Below are 16,836 nucleotides of genomic sequence, written 5' to 3'. Positions count from 1 at the left end.
AAAAGAACTAATGATGAAGGTTGATTCCAAACCACCCATCAAGTCCTGTCTGGGATCCATCCTATAATTAGAAATTACAGATATGCATTCTTGTTTTGCTGCCTGAGGTAAACTGTTCCCTGAGATACAGAGAAGCAGAGCCCTCTGGCAGAGGGCTCTGATTCAGCTGACTAAATCAACTCCACTCTTCACCACATGACCGCACCTCCTTGGCAGAATGGTCAAAGGAATGTGGACTAGTGACGTTCTTGCATTCCTACCTTGCCATGGAACAAAATTTTGAAATTACAGCTGGGCTCTCAGGATCTCCTCTCTGTTCTGCTATTATTAATTTTTCTTCTAGCCAGAACTCCTGATATTTGAGGCAATGATTAGAGTCCAGTTCTTGATTTATCTACCAAGATTCCTTAGTACTCAGGTAACAGAAAGAAAAAAGACATGAGTGTTTTGGTTACCCATATGTAGATATAGTTTTCCTTTATGTTTCAGGGTTATCCTTTTGAACAACTGGATATTTTAAACAAATGTTATGTTGAAGGAACTCAATCTAGATGTTATATTTTTGAGGCTTAAATTTAAAATACCACATGACAACAAAATATTTAGTTTTATAATTTTAACATAAATAATAAGCCTATAAAGATGAAATGAGAAAGATGGATGAATTAAAGGTAAACCAAGTTTGATTCCAAATAATTTCATTCTTCTTAATTTAAGCCTCTTAACCACAGAGCAGCTAATTATATTTCCATTTTCCTTTATTTCTTCTTTTTCTTTCCTTTCTTTCATTCTTTCTCTTTCTGTCTTTTTCTCTCTTTTTCCCTTCCTTCCTTTCCTCTGTCCTTTTACCCTTCCTTCCTTCTTTCTGTCTTTCTTTGTTTCTTTCTTTCTCTTTCTTTCTTTTTCTGTTTTGTAACAGGTCTTGCTATGCTGCTCATATTCTCCTTGTACTCAAGACCCTCCTTCCTCAGAGAGAACCTGGCTTCCTTCCCTGTTCTAACCCACTGATAGAGTAAAGATCTAAGTAAGCCCCAAACTGAGAATATCCAAGTGAAACTAAAACAATGCAGAAATTACCAATAGAGAAGTGTGGTTTGTGTATTATTTCAATTGAGGATATCTACTTATCTCACTCTATTCTATGTATACTCAATATGATTTTCACGCTGTATGAGCCTACATCGAAGAGTTTAAAAGGTGAGCACTTTTTGAAAAAAAGTATCCTAAAGTCTTACAGGTCTTTTCTTTTCATGGTGTAAGAATTGTCATATAGCTGGGTGCTGGTGGCTCACATGTGTAATCATAGATACATAGGAGGCTGAGATATGAGGATCCTGGTTTAAAGCCAGCCTGGGCAGCAAAGTCCATAAGACTCATCTCCAATTAACCACTGAAAACCGGAAGTGATGCTGTGGCTCAAGGTAGTAGAGCACTAGACTTGAGCAAAAGACCTCAGGGACAGTGCCCAGGTCTTGAGTTCAAGTCCTACAACAACAAAAACAACAAAGACTCTTCATATATTACTAAAGCAGAAATATATCAACAGAAGTAAGAATATGGGTTGAATATGAAAAAAAGAAACTCAGTTTTTTGTATATTTGTTCAAGTGTACTATAGTGATTTTTGTTCATCCAATTACCTGGATATGATACTCAAAGCGTTTATGCACATCTCTTCTTTTTTATATTGCTGTTTTCTCACCTATGCCAATGTTAAAACCTAAGATATATTTTCCTTTCAGTGTGCTATGGAAAATTTTACTTGAATTTAGAAATTAAATCGCAATGCTTAGAAGATGAGGCCATCAAGAAAGACATGGCACAGAAAGTTAGAGAAATGTAAGAACACTCATGCCAAACCCACCATGCACCTTAACACACACTAAGATTTGAAATTGAAGCCCCCAAATGAATCATATAAAAATGTCTTTGTGTGGAGATATACTGTCTCTGATTCCCTCTGACAAGCGTGGATGACAGCAAGTCTGGCAGGTGGTTTCTGATCCAGACATCCAGAAGGAATTGGGCAGACTGCCAGTGGAGGAGGACCAGAAGGCATGGGAAAAATGTGCTCACTTCTCAAGAAGAGGGGAGGGTGGTACAAATAGAGAAGCCATTGAGGCCTGATCCTGTGGCTGACTGCCCTGCTCTTAATTATCTTTAGCCTCAGAACTTTCTCTCATTGTGGAAAGCTCTGTGGATGGTCCCTGGATGTGCATCATTCTTGGAATCTGAAGACTTTGAAATGCTTCAGCTTCTGCCTTCCAGAAGACAATGTGTCGTCTTTACTCATAGATTCATTGTGCATGGTTTGACCAAGAGCAATGAAAAATTAATAAGAAGGCATTTCAAAATCTAAAATTCAGGGGAGTGCATTACATAGCTCAGTTGATGTGGTGGATGAGAGCAGGCATCCATAGAACAGTGAGCAACGGTTAGGTGGTGGAGGTGGGTATGATGTAGAGCGATGCTGGATAGAAGAGAAGCGGAATTGCTCTGCTTCTTGCTTGGGATGCTGGAAGGAGGCCCAATCGCAGGACTCAGAAGATCCCAACTCTATCCTCAGAAAGTACATTCATTTCCCAAGTCTGCCAGAACAAAGGACCACACACACTGGGTAGCTTCAAGCAAGAGAAATTTATTGTTTCATTGTTTTGGAGGCTGGAAGTCCAAAGTGAAGGTATGTGTAGAGCCACGCTTCCTGTGAAGCCTATACAATAGATTCTTCCTTTTGCTCTCTTAACCTCTGGTATTTGCCAGAATACCTTGGAATTTCTTGTCTTCCAGGTACAGTAATTCAGCCTCTGAAAACATCACCATCACATGATGTTTTCCTCTGGGAATCTGTGTCTCAGTTTCTTCTCTCATAAGAACATCAGTCCTATTGGATTAAGGGCTTACTTTATTTGGATGATCTCATCTTAACTAATTATATTTCAGTAACCCTATCTCCAAATAAGGCCACAGAAGGTACTGGGGATTATGGCTCCAACATTTTGTTTGGGGGATTTACAAATAATGCCTAACCCAGATCCACATGAACGTATGGATACAAGGCAAGAATTAGCGTTGTCCTCAGAGGGCATAGACAGATTTAGAAATTCCTACTTGCTCCAAGGATGAGAAAAGTTGGCTGAAACTCACCAAGTTGGGGCCACTAGAGCTGAGACATGTAACTTCATGTTAGAAGGACAGTCAGAGCCCAGGTAGACTCCAGAGCTAGGGGAATGAGGAAAAACTGAGTCATTAGTAGAAATTCCTGGGCCCAGACAAGCTGAGAGAAACTGACTATAAATCACGAATTCCTGTGTCTATAGCAGCAGTGCCAACAGAATCATCAGCCCAGCCTGGGAGCAGCTCAGATCAGCACTACATGGAAGAGACCAGTAAAGATCTGGGCAGCACACCATAGTTCCTAGCAATATACCATCTCTCAGCTATCTCCAAGTGTGTTGTCTATAGTCATAATCTTAAAACTTATTTGGGAGGAACAGGGCTTTGAAAGATTATGCATTTTTGTGAGTAATCCAAGATGAGACTAAATTGCATAAAGAGACAGACAGAACTTAAGAAGTGAACTAAATCTCTTTGCTCTCTTCCACTCTCCCTCTATTTCCTCCCACAATCATACATCTCTACACCCCCATGGCAAGGGTGCTGGTGAGGAACACTGGGTGAGTTGAGTCCTGAAAAATCAAGAAGATATGGCTTCGAGCACAGTATGTAACCAATACTCATTATGGTTCTAAGGACCCCACAGTGTGAATGCTCACTGCCCTGTGACTGTTAGGTTTGTCTCCAGTTTTCAGGTTTGTGTACAGATGTGAGTAGACAAGGCTATGAAATTCAACAGAGTATTTGGCCAGTGGAAATCCAAATGCTAATGAGAAGTTTGCACAGCCTGCACACAGGGTGCCTGGCTACTTTAAGAGGACTCGAGATCAGTGATTAGAGGTGTTATTTGGTTTTAAACCCTTATCTTCTAGAGACACAGGGATTCCACAATTCAGGGACAAACACCTTTCTTGTAAAGCATTGTGCTATGGTACAACTTCGTTTGAAAACTTTTAGCTGTAATGGTGTAGTATTCAGAGTGTCAGAATGGCATTTCATCTCAAGGTACTAATATGAGACCGCGGACTGTGCCTCCTAGCTCTGCTCAGTGAGGGTTGTTGGATTTTCAGCTTCTTTAAATGACGAACTGTGGCTCCAAATGGAAGGGGTGATGAGGATACTTCACTACTCTCATCTTCCTCCCTGACCCGAGGTCTTGCTGTGCTCAGACTTTCTGAAAGTTGCTCTAGTTGAGAACCCTAACATCACGTTGAGCCCATAGGTTATGAAAGGCTTTTCCTTTCACCATTGCATCATCCCAGAGGCTCCCCCAGGAAAACAAATTACTGTGGGCTTCAGAGGTCCTTTCTTTGTCCCTAGGCTATCACTTCATAAATATAGTATTCTACTTAACCAGGTCTGTTAGGGTTATAGGTACAGATGGATCTCTGTATCTGTAGGTTCTGCATCTGTGGGTTTAAGCAACTGTGGATTGCAACTATTTGGGAAATAAATCTGGATCTATGTGAAATAAGTACAAACATTTGGGGGGTGTCATAATTCCCTCAATAATAGAGTATAACAACTATACAGATTTTGTTTTGCTTTAGGTATTATCAATATTCCAAGCATGACTTAAAGTATTCAGGAGAGTGTACATAGGATGTATATAAATAGTTAGTATACTAACTTATATAAGGAACTTGAGCAAGGCCAACTTATTTTTATTAGCACAACCCTTATTTTTAGTAGTAGTGCCTACTGTTTACCCAAGAGCATGGGCCTGTGATGGTTATTTTTAGGTAGCAACTTGGTGAAGCCACTGCATCTACCTAGATATTTGGTCAATGACTGATATTTGGGAGGAGCTTGTAGAAGCAATTCCCTGTGAATACTTAAAGACAACAATTTGCATTCATTTTAAGGGCTACATAAGAATTCTTTAAGGGCAATGAGTGTGTCTCTCATGCACTTATTCACAGAGCTGCATCTGATATGTAGTGTGTGAACCAAAAATGAAGAAGTTAAGAAGGAAACAAGATTTCTGGTGATTTTGGGCATTGATCTCAAGGAGAGAATTTCAACCAAAGGGGAGAGGAAAGCTGAAGTCCTCAGTTAACCCCTCTGACCTCAGACTTCATCTCCTGCAATGTGCCATTTCTTAGAGCTCATAGGAAAGATTCTATTCCTTGGCTTTGGTCTTTCACATTGGATTTTCACTGTAATGGATAAATTTCCATCCTTTAAAGTAAGAAAATTCAGGCACTGTGAGGTGGTCTGGGGACTGCTGAAGAGTGGGTTTTCAGTTACAGGAACTACACTTCTTATATATGATGCTCTAGATCCCTCAGGGTTGAGAGGAGACTGGAAAGTCCCTCTTTTAAATCATCATCCATTTTCATAAAGACACCAGATATGCCAACTCTGGAAATTGTGTCCTGTGCAGTCTGACTATTAGACAAATGTATTTGGTCTTCTTTTTACCTTTAGGAATCAGTGACATTGTCTTGTATTTAAGGGCTGGCAGCAATGTAGACAAAATGTGCCTGACCGTGTCCTAAACAATTAGTGTTAACTCGTGCTATTTTCATAATACTTAGCATTCCTACATCACAGACTACACATTTTTAAACTCAGTGTATATCAAAGAGATGACATAATTCTATGCCTTCTGAGTGTCTATAAAGTATGGCAATTTTTATTTGGGTTCTTAGGACCTTAAGAGAAACTTTACTGAATCCAGATTTATGTATGTATATGTATACACACATGCCTCCCGCCTCCCACATTTTGCATGCACACACATACATGTGGATATATATATATACATATTTATTATTATTATTATTATTTTGCCAGTCCTGGGCCTTGGACTCAGGGCCTGAGCACTGTCCCTGGCTTCTCTTTGCTCAAGGCTAGCACTCTGCCACTTGAGCCACAGCACCACTTTTGGCCGTTTCCTATGTATGTGGTGCTGGGGAATTGAACCCAGCCAGGGCTTCATGTATAGGAGGCAAGCACTCTCGCCACTAGGCCATATTCCCAGCCCTATATAGATATGGACACTTTTTATTTCTAATGTGAAGTGCAAAAGACTTAGAGAACAGCATCATGTGAGAAACTAATACCTAACTTTACCCCCTACTGATGTGGCCTTGAGAAGTAGCCAGGAAGGCTATCAGTATAACTATAAGTCACCTAGCTTGCTGCATTTATGGGGCTTGACATATCACCCCAATTTGCAAAATGTAAGATTCCTTGACAGCTGAAATTCAAACTCTTCCTGGGAAAATGTGGTCATGTTTCGTGAAGCTGCTACCGCATGGACACTATATATCTTTCTAGTTCAGAATATTTTTGCCTTCCAGCCATCTGGAATGGAAATAAAACCTGGAGTTTCTGACTATTATTAGTCAGACTGCTGGGCCTCCCTTAGGTTGCTGATACTTTCCTAGGTAGAATAGCAAGACGATAATGTTGATGTATAACTTAAAAAAAAATAGAACAGCATTTGGCAAATAAGGTCTGATTTATAGTACCATTACCAGCTGTTGTGTTCAAAACCAGATTCAGCCAGTGATGGTTAATTTCATAGGGCAAGCTGGCTGAGCCACTGTATCCAGATACTATTTGTTCTAACACTTGTCTGGATGTTGCTGGGACAAGGTATTTTTTTCAACTATGTTAACATTTAAACAAGTAGACTTTGAACAAAGCAGATTCCTCCTCCTCATCCAATTAGTTAGAGGTGTGAGGAGACAAAAAGCCTAACGTTGCCTGAAAAAGTGAAATTTGCCAGGCTTTAGGTTCTAGCCACAATTTCAGTTCAGGCCTACCTTGAAGATCCTTGATTTGTCAGCTTTTATCACTGCATAAATTGATTCCTTAGAGCAAATCTTTCTTTGTCTTGAATTATGTAGTTCTGTTTTTTTCCCCCTGCAGTACTCAGAGTAATACAATGTGAATTACACATTCTCTACCACTTGCACTTGAAACCATGGAATAGTCAATCTCTTGGGAACTTACAGGAACTATGAGTCTAGGCTGGTCAGAAAAAACAAGCATGTAAAATCCATCCATATGCTTTTTTTTTTTTTTTTTTTTTTTTTTGGTCCTGTCTCAAGGTCTGGAGACAGACTTAATTAAGGTCAGATTCACACTGAAAGCTCAAAATCATTCCCACTGAAAAGCAGACTTTCCTTGAGGTCTTCAGGGAAGGATAATTTCAAAGGCCCCTGGCACTAAACTCTGTTTGGGATTTAACTCTCCCAGCTAGCATATTTTGGCTGCTGAGGTTTAAAGCAGAACTCTTTCAAGACTCTGGAATTTGTTCTAGTGATATGATACTTTTTAATTATAAAGTGTGTTAATATCCTGACAACTCCTGGTGTTAATAAACTAAAGCACCACTTACCCAGTCATCCCTTGTTATCTCTGGGGGCAGGGAGGAAGATTTGTTCCAGACACCTCAGGGTCTAGCCAGAAAATGCCAGTGATGGAATTTGTGAGTCAGATAAAGGTTTTTCATATCTGGCCACTGAATCTCCTGCCAACTCCAATTGAGTGTGGGAGCTAAAGGAGGACGAGTATGGTCAGCATGCAAATCTACAAATGCTAGAGGACTAGGGGTATGTTTCAAGTGGTAGAGCAGCTACCTAGCAAGTGCAAGATCCTGAGTTCAAATAAAATGGAATAGTAGTGGCATGGAACCTGGGTATACTTTAAACTATATCTAGATTACTTATAACACTGGATACAACATATACATATATTATATTATAAATCTATATATGTTATACCACATAAATATGGTATACATAACATGTATTATACTATATTCTTTGTGTTTTTGTTTTTTTTTTTTGCCAGTCCTGGGGCTTGGACTCAGGGCTTGAGCACTGTCTCTGGCTTCTTTTTGCTCAAGACTAGCACTCTACTACTTGTGTCACAGCACCACTTTTGGCTTTTTCTGTATATGTGGTGCTGAGGAATTGAACCCAGGGCTTTATGTATGCAAGGCAAGCACTCTACCACTAGTCCATATTCCCAGCCCTATACTATATTCCTTGGAAATTGCGATAGGAAAAAATCTGTGTGTTTAATACAAGTGCCATTTTCCCCCTGAATCCCTGGATATGAAGCCCAGAAATACGAAGGACCAACTATACCTAAGCCAAAGGACTGCTACCATGGATGTCATACATTTGCGAGCCTCTTTCTGGTGATGATTTTCTGGCTATGTTTTTGTGGATTCATTCTTCCTTTCTCTTCCCTGTTGTCACCATAAACTTAGAAAATTTGATGCCCAAGTTTTTGGTTCAGGGTCTGTGAATATCTGTTCTCTCAAATAAATACATATGTATATCGGAGAGGTGGTTATAGGGCTACCATGTGTAACTAATGTGTATTGAGTTTACAGGTATGGACTCATGTGAAATATAACACATATGAGATACAATACAGTGTAATATGGATCTGGGATTAAACAGAAGACAGTGTCAGTGTGAAGCAAACCTTCTTTGCTTCACTATGATCTTCTATATAATTCCAAGGAGTCTAACAATTTCAAGAGATTTGAAAATTCTAATGTTAGTGCTGTTTCCAGGTAGTTATAAAGGTGTTGGAAGATAGAGCATATTTCCTCAGTCATTTAAAAATTTAATCCCACCAGGCGCCAGTGGTTCATGTCTGTAATCCTAGCTACTCTGGAGGCTGAAATCTGAGGAGCATGGTTCAAAGCCAGCTCAGGCAGGAAAGTCTGTGAGACACTTATCTCCAGTTAACCACCAGAAAACCTGAAGTGACTCTGTAGCTCAAGTGGTAGAGTGATAGCCTTGAGCTGAAGAGCTCAGGGATGGTGCCCAGGCCCAGAGTGCAAGCCGCACGACTCACAAAAAAATAAATAAATAAAAACTTAATCTTTGTGCTTAAATATTTACACATAGTAACTGGGTATCTACTGGTACTCCAGAAAATCGGTGTCAATTATTATAATAGTTAAGAATTGATGTACAATAGTGAATCATTTATGGCTTAACGGTTTGGAATAGCTGATCACTAAGTCCCTTGCCAACTTTGTACATGTGGTAGTGAAAGGCAGAAGAATATGATCAGGTCCTCTTAAGAGCTCAAGGAAAAACAAAGAAGAACAACCTCAAGCCACTAGGGTAAGGATGATTAGATGTTGGTCCAAGTTTTCTTTTGGTTAGACTTTCTACTTGGACAATAGTCTTCAAAACTTCATGACCACTAAAGCCTGCAAAATATTTCATAGGAGGTCAGATGTGGTTGCTAAATGAGGTCTTGCCTGCTTTGCTTGGTCTCTAAGTCAATAATTTATTTGCTAAACAGAGATACATCTTGGGAAGTAAAATCTCCATCACCAAAGACATTTACTTTTTTTTTTAAAAGTTTTTATTATAAAACTGATGTACAGAGAGGTTACAGTTTCATACGTTAGGCATTGGATACATTTCTTGTACTGTTTGTTACCTTGTCCCTCATACTCCCCTCCCCCCTCCCCCTTTCCCCCCCTGAGGTGTTCAGTTCACTTACACCAAACAGTTTTGCAAGTATTGCTTTTGTTGTTGTTTCTCTTATTTTACCCTTTGTCTCTCAATTTTGGTATTCCCTTTGAATTTCCTAATTCTAATACCAGTACACACTGTTTCCCATACACTCAGATAAGATTACAGACATTTACTTTTGAGATAAACAGAAAGAACAAAAGAGAGCCAGAATAAGCCTTGGTAAGAGAGTGGGTTATCTTTTGAAGGATGAACAGCATTGGGGTTGAGAAAAATAGTGGATTTCTTTCCTGTCGGGAAGTACATTATATCCATGGGGAATATACTAATGATATACCCAGATGCCCACTTTGTTTTTTTGGATATTATAGATAGCTTTTCAAAATTCTTTATTTTAAAACTTCTCCTAAAAAGAAGAAAAGAAAAAATAAAAAGCCCCTGGAAATTAAAGTAAAGCTCTGCTATCCAGTATCTCCCAGAAGGGGATCAATCAGTGTGGTAAGATATGTCTTGGTCTGTCATGATTGAAGATGAAGATAGGTCATTCACTTAAGATGAAAAAAATGAAGCAAACTCAGGTGAACTGAATTCAGATGGCTTATTTTCCTTTCTTTATTCTTTTGCAAAACAGCTCTTTAGAATTGTATATCACAGGGCTGGGGATATGGCCTAGTGGCAAGAGAGCTTGCCTCGTATACATGAGGCCCTGGGTTCGATTCCCCAGCACCACATATACAGAAAATGGCCAGAAGTGGCGCTGTGGCTCAAGTGGCAGAGTGCTAGCCTTGAGCAAAAGGAAGCCAGGGACAGTGCTCAGGCCCTGAGTCCAAGGCCCAGGACTGGCCAAAAAAAAAAAAAAAAAAAGAATTATATATCACATACCTTACCCCTGGTTTATGATAGCCCAAGTATTCTCTCTTTCTCTTTCTTTAGTACAATATTGGTATGAGAGTTAAAAATAAATAGAAAAATGCAAAAAATTAACTTGTCTTACTCCACTTTTTTATGAACTTACTGTGGAAAAAATTAAAAGTAAGTGGTATTATAGAGTACTCCCAATTGGTGTTCTTCTTTCACTGTTAGAGGTAAAATCAGGCAGCCAGTGATTTCCCCAAGATGACCCACTCTAAGCCTGAAGCTGATCTACAGCAGAAGACACAAACTGAGAATGCTCTAATGAGGCTGTGATTCCTCCCTTCTCCACTGATTCCCTCCAAAGTTGAACAACTCCATCATCAAACTTCCTATAATGAGACATTCATTTCATTGACCAGGTCATAACTTAAATTTGTGCATCATTAGATAATTCAGATACAACATGTTTGTGCTGTCTCACTCATTCCATGGCTCTATTCTTTTTTGTTTGTTTGTTTTGCCAGTACTGAGGTTTAAACTCTGGGTCTGGGCACTGTTCCTGAGCTCCTTTTGCTCAAGGCGAGAACGCTACCACTTGAGCCACAGTGCCACGTCCAGATGTTTCTGTGATTTAGTTGGAGATAAGAGTCTCACAGGACTTTTCTGCCTGGGCTGGCTTTGCACTACTGTCCTTAGATTTCAGCCTTCTGAGTAGCTAGGCTTACAGATGTGAGCCACCAGTGCCCAGCCAGAATACTATTCTTATAAAATATTAACTTCCATATTTACTGATGTTGTTCATTAAGTCACCACCCAGAATTTAAGACAAACTCCATATATATCAACTACAAACCAACAGTGATCCCAGAAAGATGTCTTGGACATAATAAATGATTTCAAGACAATATTATAGGAAAGGACAGACAGAGGTTTTATTCCTTGTTTCTTGCCTGAAACACAGGAAAGGAAGGGCTATGGAAATGAAGTTAGAGATAAGACATCATAGGCAAGCTCTAGGATTTTATTTTCTTTTGTCTTTGTCTCTGTCTCACTTTCTTTCTCTAATCTGAATACTGGAATTCAGGCTCTGAAATCTCAAAGACAAAGTTGGTAGCAGAAGAAAGAGATCACAAGGTTCTGGCCAAACATTCAGAGAAATTTTCTTTTCTCCTTGGGCATGTTTTGAACATATACACTGGCGGAAAATTACCAGTATAAGTAGGACAGAGACTACAAAAATGAGTATGGCTTGAGTATTATTATTTCCTTTCCCTCCTGGACTTCGTTATGCTGGCTTAGTTCAATATGCATGGTGGGGACTAAAGATATTTGTTTTCCAATAATCTGCTGCAGGTAGCCAGTAATACATACCTAGTTGAATGCTTTGTTGAGACAGACCTTAAAAACATATGATTAGAGGATATGAAGAGCAGGATATCACAGCCAGGTGCTGGTGGCTCATGTCTGTAAGCCTAGCTACTCAGGATCTGAGGATCACAGTTCAAAGCTAGCTTGGGCAGGAAAATCTGTGAGACTCTAATCTCCAAATAACCACCAGAAAACCAGAAGTGGCACTGTGGCTCAAAGTGGTACAGCACTAGCCTTGAGTGAAAAAGCTTAGGGACAGCGTTCAGGTCCTAAATTCAAGCCCCATGGCCAACAAAAAACTCAAAACAAAACAAAACAAAAAAACCCACAGGACTTTAGAGATTATCTAGTATAATGTTTGTCAAAGGGTGTGTGTGTGTGTGTGTGTGTGTGTGTGTGTGTGTACACACATGTGAATGTCTTGATAACCTGTATCATAATCTTAGGATACATGTAAGGGAAAATATTTCCAGATCTTACCATGAACAATTGAAGCAGAATTTTCAGGGAAGAGGAAGAACTACACGTCAAAAAGCTTACATTTAAAACAAATTGCCCAGTTAAATTGAATACACTAATTCAATATACTATTCTAATATAACTGATTATTATGTACACTAAAATCTGTGGCTCACTGATCTAATCCATGCTTTAATTCACAGATGGGGAAAGTGGGTCACTTCTCCAGAAAAGTTGATTGGAGCAAAACATGGATGAGATCAGAGTTCTGACTTCAGTCCAGTACATTTCCTTTATGACTTGGTGAAGGCATTTGGACAGTTACTACTTCCTGTCTCATTCAGTGCAAAATTTGGGGCTTTGAAAAGCCCCTCATTGAGGTGGTTTCCAGTTTTGCAAGTATTTTGATTTTATCAGTAAAAGTGCTCAAAGGAGTACATTCTTAAACAGACATTAACTAGTAAAACCAGTTGCTTAAATCCCCCCTGAGAAATATCCTGATGATTCAAGATGAGACACTTCTGGGTTCTCTTCTTTCATCCAAGAACATGTTTGATTCCATTTTGTTTGAGGGCAACCATAAGGTGCAGCTGCTCTTATGGATTCTTCTGCTTGAGAACAAAAGTTGCTGCTGGGGATTTCTTGGGGAGTGTATGAGTCATTCACCCAGGTTGGTAACCTCAGCATCTCCCCTGTGCTTACTCACAGAACTGCTCTGGGGCAGATGAATTACCCATGCCTGTACAGCTTGGACACATTGTCCACCCACACCTTCCACTATTTTCATTAGTTTTTCATATTTTCTACTAGGTATTTTTGTGAAAGTAATTATGAACAAAAAGATCTATTGTCAAAAGTGATACATGTGAACTGAGTATAGTGATACATGTAACTTCAGCACTCAGAAAGTCAAAGCAGGAAGATCTCAAGTTCAAAATTAGCTTGGGCTTCATATTGGGACCTTGCATCAATACAACAAAATAATAATGAAGGGGAGGAAAAGAAATAAAGGAGAAAAGGGGAGGAGAAGCAAGAGGGAGAGGAAGAGAAAAAGAAGGAGGAGGAAGAGAAAAAAGGGGGAGGAGGAAGAAGGAGGAGCAGGAAGAGGAGAAGGAGGAGAAGACAGCTACAATAACATAAGGTCTTTATAACACATTTTAAATACATGTTGCTTTACAAAGTAAAACTGGTTCTGCCTTTGAGCATTTTCTAACTCGGCTGCTGTGTATCATGGTATATTCTCTCTCTATATATAGTAAATGTTAAATGAGGTTGTAACAGGGGAGTTCTAATCCTTTTGGATTTGGTGGTCTTATGAGAAGATGGCTAGCTATCTCTTCATGTGCAGGCACCTAGTATAGGCCACATGAGCACACAATGAGAGGAAGGTGGTCTCAAGACAAGAAGAAAGCCCTACCAAGAACTGGCATGCATTGCCCTTGTTCTTTCCAGTTTCCAGAACTGTGAGAATTAAATTCTGCTGTATAAGCCACAGCATTTTTTTTCTCATGGGTAGCTGGCACTAAGAAAGCCATGAAGAACAGACCTGGCTGCAGCAGCACACAAAATAAACCATGGTAGAATGGCTCCCTATCACCTCTTTCCTGGAACACATACTTCCTATCCCAGATCTGTTTAGGGTCCTGTCCATCAGGTCTGCTCTCTGTGTGCAGGATCTTTCCTTGGACTCTTTAGCCTCCAGCTTCTGTCAGCTCCACATCACGGCGATAATCATGTCTTTTCTGGGTCTTCCTGTGATTATCAGTATGACTGGATGTACTGAATCCTGCCTTATTATATGCTTTTTTTTAAAAACAACAACAACAACAACAACATTTCTGAATGCATATTTAAATACACCAAGTTAACTTTAGGCATAGAACTCCTGAACTTATTTGCCTTTTTTTTTTAAGTGAACTTTACGTTATATTGTTCTTTTTAGGCAATATCTGACCTCTTCAGTTTGAATACTCTCCTTGGTTATATCATAACCACTGTCTTTAAATCTCTGCAAGTGACTACACCAATGAACTTAGCACAATTCTTGCATTACAATTCTTCCAGCTTTGGCACCCCAAGAAAGCAGAGCTTCTATATCGTTGTACATCTGCCAAGCCATGCTTTAGAAATGAGAAAGAAGAACCTCACTGAAAGCTCCACAAGGGCAAAAATCCTATATCAATTTAAGTTGGTATTAAAGAGAGAAAATTCATCTTCACAAGTGAGGAACCCAGTAAGAGCCTGGAGGCCTGTGGGAGGAAGAGGAGGGCCTTGGGTTTGTGTGGCTGGGAAGTGGCTCACACCAGACTGCAAGACTGACTCTCCAGAATTACTGACATGCCACAAAACCACAGGCTTGGAGACAGTCTTCTCATAAGGAAAGAGGTTGAGCACAAGGTCATCCAAAGAGAGAAGAAAATATTTATTTTACTATTTAAAGTTGTTTCTTTTCTTTAAACGAATTCTCCTTTAATTCCATAACAAGAACTTTCTCCAGCACTTCTAGTTCATGTGAATTTATTTTTCCCAGGAAGCCGCAGAATCCCTTGGAGGGCATTCTACCAGGTATAAAAATTGTCATGTTACAGCTGGCATCAGTGGCTCACTCCTGCAATCCTAGCTATTCAGGAAGCTGAGATCTGAGGACCATGGTTCAAAGCCATGCTGGGAAGGAAAATCTGTGAGACTTTTATCTCCAGTTAACTACCAGAAAACAGGAAGTGGCTCGTGGCTCAGCCTTGAGCTGAAAAGCTCAGGGACAACACCCAGGCCCAGAGTTCAAGCCCCACAACCAACAAAAAGTAAAAGATTTTAAAAAATGGTCATGTTACAATTTTGTAAGATTAGAGCCGGTTAGTTAACAAAGGAATGGATTAGGGCCTGTTGGTGTCTTAGCTAGAAATATCTTAGAGCTCATAAAATAAATTCCACTCATTTTATTAAGTGCTTGAAGATGAAAGCAGATAGAAGACTTGATCAGACTTCATGAGACTATTGGACTCTCAAGTAAGAACAACACTTCATGAAGATTTTGCGTGAGTTCTTGGAGTTGTTACTCATGAGAAATGTACTTGTTTAAAACATCCAGCTCTGACTGAGAACTGAAAAGCGGCAGCATGGAGCATGGAGTAGGAAGACACCTCTTTCCGAACACAGATAGCAAATGCCATTCATACAAAGCCATTGTGCTTGGTGCATGAACATCCAACACACTGAGGATAATTAGAAAAGATCATCAATGAGTCAAATATGTGGGTGGGGACAGGAAGGCTCTTCCTAGGTGTCAGAAGTGGCATGCTCTAAACACAGTTTCAGTCACAATTGTGAGTCTATTCCCTAAGACCCAAGAAACAAATCAAATTTTTATTCAGCCATGGATTCCTTATAGTAGTTATACATTATCGTTGACAAAAAAAATGGAAGTCACTCTTGTCCAGCAGTAGCTGCTGTGACCAATGAAATCAAAATTTCTGAGCTGGGGTCCAGGCATTGATCATTTTTACTGTAAAGTGGTCATAATGTGCAGCTAGGATTATGCAAAATAGGACTGGTGAGTGAGGCATAGTTAGGCAAAAAATAAAATGTACTTTCTACCAAGAAATAAATCATTGATCAATCAATTATACTTAGCAAATCATTCCCCTTATGACTGGCTCTGGGTTGCATCTTTCCCTTTAAATTTAAATGAGTCCAAGTTTAGACTGTAATCTTCAATTACCAGTATGTAGGACATTCCCTGCTAGCGTCTGTCCTTTGTCTTGATGAAATGTGCTCCAAGTAATTTTCCAGCCAACAGTAACCATCATTTAGTAATGATGGTAAGTTATCATTTCCCAGTATTTGCCTAACCTTATGTTTTGCACTTGGTAAACAGTTTATTTCTCCCCACAGAGCTATAGAATAGACACTATTACCTTCACTTGATACAAGGAGAGCTGAGCTTCAGAGAAGTTGTTAGATGTCTAGACTACATAGGTAGAGATAACACCATCTCTGATGCATGTTATCCATTCCATATTGGCTGGTCCTGACAGTAGCATAGTTATTGTGGAAAGTCCTGGACTAGAGTCAACAAATATATATTCTTTCCTGGATTGACTACTAGCAGGCAGAGGTCCCATAGTCAATCTGGATTTAAGTTTCTTCATTTTTAGAACTTATAAAGATGAGAGAAAAGATTTTAAAAAGCATAAGAAGAAGCCAGTCATAGGAGTTCAGGATGGGCTCTAAACTGGATTTGGTTTTAGGTATATAACAATAATGAGAGGAAATCTTATAGCTCTTTACTCCCAGTGGGAGAATATTTTCATGTACAATCACAACTTCAACTATAGTCTACATGCAAATATCCTGAGCATAGTTAGGACTAGGTAAGTTAAACTGTGAAAATCAGCAGATTTAGTGTATCAAGCATATTTGTAGCTTAGAATTTTTTCAGGATTTCACCTCCATTGTAAGTCAAATATAGCAAGTATCTATGTAAGGCATACTTCAACAAGAATAAAAAAACAACACTGGAACTTACTCTATAGGTAACTACTTGCAAAGATCCTAGAAATACTATCTATATATCT

General features: G+C 39.4%; 1 protein-coding gene and 1 long non-coding RNA gene across 2 annotated transcripts in view; one reads left to right on the top strand and one right to left on the bottom strand.

The window, feature by feature from the left end:
- LOC125351677 overlaps nucleotides 1-10,277 on the top strand; it is a 28,360-nt gene extending 18,083 nt beyond the window's left edge. The window contains exons 2-3 of the long non-coding RNA XR_007210994.1: nucleotides 2,448-2,451; nucleotides 10,235-10,277. This is a non-coding gene — a long non-coding RNA (uncharacterized LOC125351677). The remainder of the gene's footprint in view (nucleotides 1-2,447; nucleotides 2,452-10,234) is intronic.
- The window catches only part of Phldb2 (pleckstrin homology like domain family B member 2), a 200,623-nt gene that overhangs the window by 117,074 nt on the left and 66,713 nt on the right, over nucleotides 1-16,836 (bottom strand). The gene's annotated exons all lie outside the window — the stretch shown is intronic.

This window comes from Perognathus longimembris, chromosome 5, assembly GCF_023159225.1.
Source record: "Perognathus longimembris pacificus isolate PPM17 chromosome 5, ASM2315922v1, whole genome shotgun sequence".
Classification (NCBI taxonomy): domain Eukaryota; kingdom Metazoa; phylum Chordata; class Mammalia; order Rodentia; family Heteromyidae; genus Perognathus; species Perognathus longimembris.
Note: the sequence above shows the minus strand (reverse complement) of the source record. Positions and strands in the feature narration are given on the sequence as shown.